Consider the following 11920-nt stretch of genomic DNA (forward strand, 5'->3'; position numbering starts at 1 on the left):
ATTCAACAGCATTATACTGAGTGTCCCACTGCCTCAGCTTGAAAACTTCGCACCAAAAGTTTGATATTTATCATGGCCGTACTTACCGACAAGGTTAATGACACCGAACATCAAGCCGCCACTCGACAGAAACGTCAAATAACTGTTGTCTTTGTTTTCATCCGGGCCGACTGCGCAGTTCAACAATTCGAACACTTTCTCTGGAGAACCTGAGAGAAAGATAAAATGTGTATCCTCGGTTAGAAATGCTAAAATCATGAACCCCCGGGGAATCAAGCTTACAGTTAACGGTGACCAAACTGAATTAAGATATTATACGCCTCGAAAGTGAAAGATTTAAACCTTTGCTCAAACTTTCCTCAAGGAATATTTCAATCATTCTCTTTCAAAATCAAGAATAAAAATCGGGGGTCACCGTGCAAATTTTAGTACTAACTAGACAAAACAAATTACCCTAGATTTACCGATATCTGAAAATCAAAATGGCCACCATCCCTGTGTTTTACCTCTACGGAGAAAAAATGTTAGATTTTGGAGAGCTTCAAAATAAACCCCCACAAGTGGTAGATCAAAAGAGAATTGTAAAAGTTTGAGTCCGAATCTGTCACTTAGGCGTGGTCTACAATAAGTTGATAGTAGGCCTATGCTCTATGTAGAACAAACTTGAAGGTCAAACTATGTGCCACAAGTTTGATTTCGATTATTATTTGATCGATGCCCGTCAACAGTTTGTATGCGCAGGATTATTTTAAAGAATCATGATAACGCAATTATCGTCACAAGTTCGACTTTAATTTAACTATTTTTAAGTTTATGGGTAGAGTTGCCCCAAGTCTATGGGCAGACAAATATCAAGAAAGGGTAAATTGAAAGGACATTGAATCACTGTACTTTGATTGGCTGTTTGTCGGTCGTGGACTGAAGGCGATGGACCAGCCAGTAACCGCTGCCAAGAAAAGCCAAGCCACTGAGCAAGTCATATTCATGGGGTCAAATAAGACTCCTTAACTCGGCAAAGAGTATAACCTTCGTTTCAAAGGGACCAGGAGCACTGTTCCGTGAGTAAACGTGTTTACGGATCGTCAGCATCCAAGACAACTCATTTTAAGTCTTACACGACTTGCAAAATAATTGCGATCGTTTGGCGGAATGGACAATTCTTCAAGAACGCAGTGCGTGCCTCGAAAGTGAAAAAAATGGACTGTTTGCTCAAACTTCCCCGAAGATAACTTCAAACCACTCTGCTTTGTAATCAATAATAAAATTTACAGACAACTATGCAAATCTGAGCCACGGGAAACAATTACCTAATATTTACCGATATTTGAAATTTATATTGCTGCGTTACCCTTTATTAACTCTATATGTGAACTTAATTTCCGCTTTCCACTGTAACAAGACGATGAAAATTTTATTTGCTCCCCAGGTTTCACAACGCTAGCTGCATACCGATCAAGTATTGTACAAAATTTAGAATCTGAATGTCTGTTCACGAGTCGCGCATCTATACCGTTAAGGTAGAATGCGCCTCGGGGACAGATAATCTGACTCTCAAACTTTTACAAGGTTCGGTTGGCCTGCTACAGTGTTGGTGGCTCATTTTGAAGTTAATCAAAAGTTTTCACCAACTTGATTTTGTGAAAACCGAAAATTTTATTTTCGTCAGAGAGAGAACACAGGGGTGGCGGCCATTTTTAACTTCAAATATCGGTAAATACAGGAAATGTGTTTCTCTAATACGAATACGCGCCTTGAAAGCGACGGTTTTCAATCCTTTGAATGCTGTAATTTTTCTCTCAAAAGTTTTAGACCAAATTTTTATTAATTTTTTTCTGTATTTTTTTTTTATAATTTTAGACCAAATGGACATCGTACTTCATTGTCTAGACTTTTTTATCAAAATGTTGGCAAAAATTTGAAAAAATTAGACTGGGTATATTTTGTAAAGGCGACTAAAATTGACTTTGGCGCTCATTGAGTGAATTAAACTTATGCTCACATCTTGCAAAGTGAAACTCTACTCCCTGTCAAACCAGGGATCATCTTGTATGTTTGGGGGAAGAAAACACAAACAAATTACCTCATTTGGGGAATAATTAAAATCGGCTGTCATTCTGGCGAGGGGCAAGTCAACTTGAAATTTCCGAGAATTACGAAAACCAGACAGTGATTTTTATTATCAACAAATACTTAGTGCGTTTCACACAAGCAGCGAATAGAAACGTCTTGTGAAAATTTGAGTGAGAACGTTTATCCCAGAGGCGCGATTCCACCTTAACTACAGGAAACGAATCTTGATGAGTCAGTGGCTGCTATAACACATTCGAAATCTCGGCGCATGAAACGGCAAGTTTTGGCCGACTCTCATTCTGAGCACGATCACCATAATTTGAACTCTCTCTTGATTTAAAGGATGCATTTGGAAAGAAAGAAACCTGAAAAGGGCGAATATGTCCCTGAAAACCCGCCAATAAAATTCCCACGTGATATTTTAAAAGTCACAATGTAGAGATAACGCTCAAAGGCAAGGACTGAAATTGAAAGCTTGCCGCTCGCTCCTGTATCCATTCCCAAATACTTCCATGCGCTCTGAATGAATTGATAGAGCTGTTTGAGGTATTCATACTATGCGTATGAAAGATTTACGTGCGGGAAAGAGTCTTCTCCAAATCAATTTAATTTTCTTGTCAGTCGAAGGAATAGGCAGCTTTCGAGGATGCGGGCTTTACGCTATCAGCAGTGAGATTAACAAGCATGTACTCGACATCAAACGAGATGATTATTTTCATTTGTGGACGACTCTGGTTTTCTACGTCTAAGAAGGGCAGTCAATATCAACGCAATATGTATATAGTGCACGATTCTAGGCAAATGAACAGTCGCCATTCGTCTTAAATTCGATTGGCATATTGAAAAAAAGTATCAAGTTATACATATATGATCATTTATTTATGTGGTACTCATTAATAACACGAATTCAATTGTGAGCTTAGAAGACTCCGTTTCGTTCAATTTCAGTAACAGTTTCAGAGGTAGGGACGTAGCTATAGCTGTTCTGATAGTCGCCTTTTTTGACAGGCAAGTAGGTTCCGATACTATAATAAAATCACTAAAATATTCGTAAAGGTGTTTAGATCGGCCCGTTTATTGTATTTCCCTGTCGGGTACTGAAATCGACGGTAAAAAATATACAAGATGATCCTGGTTTGACAGGAAATAGAGTTTCACGTTGCAAGATGTGAGCATAAGTTTAATTAACCCTTTGCGCGCCAAAGTCAATTTTAGTTCCCTTTATAAAATATACCAAGTCTAATTTTTTTTTCAGATTTTTGCCAAAATTTTAATAAAAAAGTGTAGACAATGAAGTATAATGTCCATTAGGTCTAAATTCATAAAATTTGCAAAATTTTGCTCTCAAACTTTTGAGGGAAAAATTACAGCAATCAGAGCGTTAAAAGTGTCGCTTTCAAGTCGCGTATTCGTACCAGAGAAACAAATCACCTGCATTTAAAAATGGCCGCCACACCTGTGTCGAAAATAAATTTTCGGTTTTTCACAAAACCTAGTTGGTGAAAATTTGTATTTACTCCATAAGTTTCAAATGAGCCACCAACACTTTAAGCTTACCGAACGTTATAAAAGTTTGAGAGTCCGATTATCTGGTAACCAAGGCGCATGCTACCTTAACGGTAGATATGCGACTCGTGAACGGATATTCAGATTCTAAATTTTGTACAACATACAATGGATTTTGCAATACCACTGAATAATTAAGGTAGTATGTGCCTCGAAAGTGAACGACTGAAATACTTTTGCTCTATTTTTCCTCAAGTGATCTTTAAACCATTCACTTTCAAAATAAAGATTAAAAATTATGGTCACCATGCAAATTTTGGTACTGGAGAAACATATTACCCAAGATTTACAGATATTTAAAATTCAAAATGGCCGCCATCACTGTGTTAACTCTATGGAGAAAAATTAAATTTTTGATTTTGAAAAAGCTAAGATGGTGAGTTTTTTTACTCATAGAGCTGCGAAATGAACCCCTCCGTAAGTGGTAGATCAGAAAAGAAAGTTTGAGAAAATAAAAAGTTTGAGAGTCCAAATGTCTGTCCCCGAGGTGTATTCTACCGTAAAGAACGACATCACAGTATATACAAACTTCGATAAAATTGGTACAGCCTACGTATGCAAATTTACAGGCAACTTGTCAACGCTGGTGCACACCATGTAGCTCCTATCAGCTAATAGATAAAATACTTCTTTAGTAAGACGAGAAATCAATGAGGCGACCCTGTTATCGAATTGTTGCTCTCTGTTTTCTTGTACCGTTGAATTCAGTATACTCGAGATGTTATATTATGATACTCATTATACATTTTGTATTGTTTGACTATGCAAATCTCATATCTCTACGACAATACAGAAGATCATATTCTTACGCTCTTGACGTATTTCACTGAGTGACGTCACTGTACCATTGTTGGTTTTGTGCGCATTTACACAAACCATTCAATGATTGTAAATTGCCTCAGATCCCGCGTGTGTATGATTGTATACTGGGCAGCTGCTGCACTGCTTTGATGGAATTTCCGCAGTTTATCGCCACTTTTATAATTTTTTGATGCCGCAAACGATTACTATGCACTTCATTATGATAAGCTTATATCTGCGAGACACGATACCGTAATTTGTTAGTGAACCCATATACTTGCGAGGAAGAATAAATTTTCTGCAAAAAAATGTGCCCAAAGCATTTCCAAAAATATATGCATGAGCATTTCCTCAAAATCGTGCACGGTTAATTTTGGTAACTGACGCCAGTGCACAATGCACAGCGAATCACTCCGCCGACAAATATCGTCTGCGTCACGTAAAGGTTACTCTACCCTTCCTTAGGGACTGGACATAAATTACAGGGGGGGGGTGGGCCGGTGTTTTTCGAAAAACCGCTGCGTAAAAAATAGTGACCCTTCAAAAGTTCATGCACAAAAATTAGTGACCCTCCCCCTTATCCGTGCATGAAAATAAGTGACCCTCCCCTGTTACTCAATACCCCCCAAAAAACCCGCAATGTGTTAAAGACCCCCTTCTGACTTGCTATACTTTTTAAGTCGCCCTCCCGAAAGGAAGGCAAAATGTGGCCGATATAACGCGTTGTCCAAAAAATATCAAATCATATGTGTGTTATTCATGTAAATGTACTTTGCTTGAAGTGGCAGGTAAAAAGTGCATGCCTGTACAAAAAATGTAATTTTTAGATTTTATCGATAATGTTGATTCACTATACATGTAGTCGACTATAAGAAAACTACGAACGTGTATTTTCCAGTATAAAACTAGCTATATCTGTTCATATACAGATGTTTAATAACTGATATAGATATACTTGATTAGCATGGGTTGTTTACAAGTGCACATGTGAACAAGATATTTGATTTTGGAATTTCTGTCAAAATGTTGATCCACTATACATGGGAGTCTATGACAAAACTATACATGGGAGTCTATGACAAAACTGTCAAAAAATTTTCAGAATTAAAAATTTGCACTATTTGTGCATATATGGACCTGAATAATTGACATAATTGTGCTTGATTAGAAGAGGGTGGTAAAATGTGCATCTGTGTACAATAACTTTGTTTTTGGAATTTCGCATAAAATGTTGATCCACTATACATGGGAGTCTATGACAAAACTGTAAAAAAAATTTCAGAATTAAAAATATGCACTATTTGTGTATATATGACCCTGAATATTGACATAATTGTGTTTGATTAGAAGAGGGTGGTAACACGTGCATCTGTGTACAATAACTTTGTTTTTGGAATTTCGCATGAAATGTGGATCCATTATACATTGTAGTCTATGAAGAAACTATGAATAATTTTTTTTAAATACAAAACTTGGCAAATCTGTGTATTTATGTATGCTTGATTATTGATATTTATGTTCTTGATTAGACTAGAGTGGTTACAAGTCCATGTGTGTGCAAGAAATTTGATTTTGGAATTTCACCGAAATGTTGATTCACTATACATGGCAGTCTATGGTGAAACCCTATGAATAATTTTTTTCCATACAAAAATAGGTAAATCTGTGCATTTATGTACACTCAATTATTGGTACTAATGTTCATGATTAGACTAGAGTGGTTTCAAGTCAATGGTTGTGCAAGAAATTTGATTTTGGCATATCACTTAAATGTCGATTCACTATACATGGCAGTCTATGATGAAACTATGAATAATTTTTTTCCAATACAAAAATAGGAAAATCTGTGCATTTATGTACACTTGATTATTGGTATTAATGTTCATGATTAGACTAGAGTAGTTTCAAGTCAATGGGTGTGCAAGAAATTTGATTTTGGAATTTCACTGAAATGTCCATTCACTATACATGGCAGTCTATGATGAAACTATGAATAATTTTTTTCCAATACAAAACTTGGTAAACCTGTGCATTTATGTACACCTAATTATTAGTATTAATATTCATGATTAGACTAGAGTGGTTTCAAGTCCATGGTTGTGCAAGAAATTTGATTTTGGAATTTCACCAAAATGTTGATTCACTATACATTGTAGGCTATGAGGAAACTACAAATAACTCATAGGTTATCTGATCCTAAATTGTTATTCAAAAGTTGTTCGACCTGAAGCTTCCAGTTGTTATTGATGACACTATGCACTATTCTGAACAGTTTTTATTCTGTCAATGTCCTCAAAAAATTAAAAAATGTACATACAGCGACATGAACGTTTGACACCGACCTATACCCAATGTATTTTCAATGGGAGAATGATGTCAAATAAGTAATCTCCCAAATTGTTATTGAAAGAGTTATTATAGGGGACAGCTATGCACAATAGTGTTGAATAAGTAGAAATCATGACAACTTAAATCAATGTGGCTGCTTGGATCATCAATACATTTGTTATTATACCTGAAATTTGCGCCCGAAGGGCGCGCCGAAAATGGTAATGGCAGAAAATGAAAGTGCCAGGAGGTATTTTTTCTTTTTTCAGTATTCCATAACGTGCACATGCAATTTCAGCTTTGATGCATGAAAAAAGGTGACCCTCCCCCATAGGCTTGCACAAAATTTTATGACCCTTCAAAAATGCTTGCGCGAAAAATGGCGACCCACCCCCAAAAACACCGGACCACCCCCCCCTGTAATTTGTGTTCCAGTCCCTATTCAGGCGGCAACGGACAATCTTCAAAATACCAGTTGGTTTTTTTGGCCAATATTTTTAGTTTTTATTGTATTTTCCACAGAAGTAATGTCGCTTTGTGCTTGCAAGAATTTAACCACGCTTTCATGTTGAGTTACGGGTATTCCTTTGAATTATTAACGCCGTGCATTTCCCGCTCAATATTATCGGTGTCGACAAATGCTTATTTCTGTGTTTTTCTTTACCGCCAATTTTACAGAAAAAACCGTCCCACTGTGTTGAGCGTGTAAACTGTAATAGCATGCAACACGTCTCCTTAGGAAACTCATCGCATGACGTCGACGTCCTTGTGCTATTGACGATTTATACAAAATATCACTCACAAGACGAAGCACAGTAACATTGACTTTGCCCTTGTAAAAGGTAACCGGCGTTGACTCACGTTCAAACTGCAGTGCCTATTTCATTTAGCCTGAATAACTTTTCGTAAAGGTACACAATGACAGATATTCGGACTCTCAAACTTGTACAAAATTTTTTTTGGTATGCAACTTATGAGCGCTCGCCTTAAAGCTTATAGAAAAATACAAAACAATATCACCGCTGTATTTTGCGAAAATCGAAACTTTTTATATTCCAACCAATTAGAGATAGCGGCCATTTTGAATTTCAGAAGTCGGTTCATATTAGGTAATTTGTTTCTCTGGTACCAATTTTGCACTTTGACCCCTGATTATTATTGATTTTGGAAGAGAATCCCTTAAGTTTCGGATCAGGAGAAGAGACAATTTTTATTGATCCAATCAAATAATGACTAATATGATAACAAATCTGACCGAAACAAATCGGAGATAAATACGTAAATTTGTTGTCGATTGCTTTGGTAATAATAAACAAAAACAGCAGCCAATGAAGTGTTTGATTCCAAACAAACCTGAAATATTCTCAGTATTTCATGGTAGAAACACCATACTGCATATGAAAGTTGTTTAAGTTGTTTAGCTTTCATTGAATTGCCGCCGTTTAACTTGTGCAAGTAACAGCTTGGCTTAGAATGACGTTATTATGGAATTCACGATTGTGAGAGAAGCTAAATATATAACATCTTCTAGCAATAATTATTGAAATCATCGTGTATGATTTTGAGGCTATTTTGTTGTATAGAATAAATATCAAGATCAACAAATGCAGTACGTTGATTCCTGAAGGTTTATTTATTTTGTCTGGCCTAAGCTTTGTAAGAAAATATTAATTATTCAGGACTCTAGAGGGGCCGTTGTTTGAATTAGCAGCCTAATTTCATTAAACTCTTTCATCCTATCTGACAGGAGGGTGAAACCAATTATTGCCGCTGAAGAAACCCTTGACAGCGAAATGTAATTTTCATAGGAAGTTGTTAATGCGAAATGAATTACAAGGACTGATAATTATGTTCAGTGGGTGCAAATAAACAATTGTTATTCATTAAAACACTAGCTTTCGCTTCCAAGGTGATACAGCTATTTATAAATTACCTACACATTCTCCTAGTACGCATGCGTGCTGAAATGTTCTGCTGGCGCAGCTTGAAGTATCACGGGGTCCTTTGACAGATATTATGGGTCTTATGCAGAACTATTAATCTGAACTAATTGGTTTTAAGGGGATAAGTCGTGACGCGCGAGGGAATACCTAATTCAGTATATATATATATATACAGTCGATTTTGGAAGTAGCCGCTGTAGCCGTAATTATTTTGATAAATACTTTGTCGATATCTTGGAAACGTCAACAATGAGCCATTCAAAAATGAAAATAGAAATCAGCTTCTATCCTACACGACTCGTTTACAGAATTCAATGAGAGTTGGATTCCTAGATACGACGTGACGTCACGCAGCATCCGCCCTCCTCATGGGCAAATATGCGGCGCTTGTGTTCGCGAAGAATATGCCACAGGAAATGTATTCTGAAAATATTCCATGTTTTTCTGATCTATCACTTGTGTCGGCTCATTTTGAAGCTCTCGGAGGATATAACAATTTGTCTGTCTTATTCTTCTAGTGCTAATATGGGATTGCGGCCATTTTGAATTTCAAATAATCGGCAAATTAAAGGCACTTTCGTTTCACGGTAACCCCTATGAGCGAATATTTAAGTTTCGCGGGGGATAGAATCAGGAAATTTTAAGTAAGTCTTCCCTTGCAATGTGCATACTACCTTAAAGGTATACAGTCACCTGTAATCTAAATATGCCCATGTATGGTCAAAGGGGCGTTTCTTGGCATTCAAAATGCCCATATGAGGGCGCTGTTTTTAAAAAAGCGGCCACCCGCTTAAAATCTGTGATTGGTTAGATTTTCTCTTTCCATGGTTACTGGCAAAATTGGAACAGGTGACAGTATACTTTTAACCTCTGGTTATAAAAACAACACTTACAAAAACAGCCCCCCCCCAAAAAAAAACAAAACCCAAAAACACCGAAAAACAAAACTAAAACAAAACAAACAAAAAACAAAAAAAAAACATAAAACCCCCCAAAAAAACAACCACCTCGATTGTCAAGCAAAGGAACCATCAGCGCCAACATTCGATCTTACCTAGTGGGTTGTCTTCATCATCGGGCTGTTGTAAATCTTGATGACGAAGATCAAGGTGATGATGAAAATCAGCGCGGTGTTGAAGTAGGACACGTAGAAGTAGCTCCGAGTCCCCCGATGTATGTGTATCCACCGATGACGGCGGCCAGAATCATGGCAGCCAATTCCACGCTAAGTCCATCAACCAACGATGTCAAGACCCGCGGCTCCGCCTAGTGTGGTGGAATGAAAAAGAAAGAAAGTGAAACATCAAGGTTTATTTATGACGAGTCGAAAATGCGTAAAATTTATCGTAAGGTAGTATGCGCCTCGAAAGTGAAAGACTTAGTAGTATATTGTTTGCTGACTGTTGCGTAGATCATTTTACTTGAATCGCTTTAATGATAACTTGGACTGCGATTCATTGATCAACCTCAAAAGAGGAGGCATAATCTACAACCGAACCGAGCCATATACAGTATTTCATCACTCAGGAATGACACGTAAATAAAGGTTGATAGCAGTAAGCGCTGAAAAGTGTATTGTATAGTTTCCTGTTTGGGACAACATAGACCCTAGGGTCTGTGGGTTATATAGTATCGTATAGTGCTGTGAACCCCCTTATAACTGAAATATCTAAATCGGATTTAGGAGTCACGTCAAAATAAAGTGGCGACCATTACGTACAAGTTTCGCGTTTGAAATGTGAAGAACTTACGCCAGAAATGCAGTGCTGTCCCCGTACAGGCGTCGAACTTCGGCGAGCATAATGGTGATGTCGTACGCGACCTTGCCGGCATTTTCGGTATCCGAATATCTAGCTATCTGTTATCGGTCTATCTATCTATCTATCTATCTATCATCATATCTATCTATCATCTATCTATCTATCTATCTATCTATCTATCTATCTATCTATCTATCTATCTATCTATCTATCTATCTATCTATCTATCTATCTATCTCTCTATCTATCTATCTATCTATCTATCTCTCTATCTATCTCTCTATATCTCTCTCTCTCTATCTATCTCTCTCTCTCTATCTATCTCTCTCTCTCTATCTTATCTCTATCTATCTCTATCTATCTATCTATCTCTCTCTATCTATCTATCTATCTATCTATCTATCTTATCTATCTTCTCTCTCTCTCTCTCTCTCTCCTCTCTCTCTCTCTCTCTCTATATATATATATATATATATATATATATATATATATATATATTTCTACCTAGCAACATGTCTGTATGAGTTCGTGGCTGTGTACACGATTAAAATTAGAAGAGTAGACGTCCTAACAACAACTATTGTTTCCATTGTTGCTCTGGGACAATTTAACCCGTTCATCAAACATTAAAGAGATGAATCTAAATAATACAGTCCAGGATAAACCAACGAAAGTATAAGCCAAGTCATAAAGTATGCGTCTCATCAAGAAATGTATAACACGCATGTCATAGATCGGATTTTAATGTACTTTTCATCTCCAGGCGTCGCAACTGATGTCAATAAGTGTTTTTGATCGTTGTCTTGGCAATTTTTAATTATTCATTTATCGTAAAGAGGCAGATTATCAGTCCCAAGGGTTTGCCACGCCCACAAAGCTAATTGAAACATTTCACTGACACTGACAACTGACCGTTACCTTTATTGTGTTTGTTTTACAAAAGCAGTCACCAGGCCTCAGAATTCACCACAAAGCAGACGATTTAACAATACCATTACCGTCATTTTTAAGCTGAAAATATAATTTCTCTTTCCTTCCGAAACTTCAAAAATGCATGAAGGATTAATCACCCATCATGTCTGACCTAATTTCAGTCTGTCATCGCAAAATCCAAGATTTCATATGATCTCAAAAATTGCATTGACCCCTCTGAGCGAAGCAGAAACGAATTTACTGAATGCGTGTACTTCCATTGTGCTTACATTTCTTACCAGGGTGCAAGGACATGCGACGGCTGACAGAGTTGTGCCGGCGGGAACTGAAATGATATTGACATCCACACTGCGATTACACCATTCCGAGTGATATGAATGTGTATATTGTCGCAATTCAAATCCTTTACAGTTCAGACATTATGGTTCAGAATTTTTTCTGCATTGTAGAGGGCAGTTGACATTCCGTAAACAAGTTTTTGTTTTGCTTTTTTTCAAGGATTTGTTAGTGAAGTCCCTA

General features: G+C 37.1%; 1 pseudogene; it reads right to left on the reverse strand.

Moving 5' to 3' along the window:
• LOC139128124 (uncharacterized) overlaps positions 1–11920 on the reverse strand; it is a 50664-nt pseudogene that overhangs the window by 10880 nt on the left and 27864 nt on the right.

The sequence above is a fragment of the Ptychodera flava genome, unplaced genomic scaffold (assembly GCF_041260155.1).
Source record: "Ptychodera flava strain L36383 unplaced genomic scaffold, AS_Pfla_20210202 Scaffold_44__1_contigs__length_1314385_pilon, whole genome shotgun sequence".
Classification (NCBI taxonomy): domain Eukaryota; kingdom Metazoa; phylum Hemichordata; class Enteropneusta; family Ptychoderidae; genus Ptychodera; species Ptychodera flava.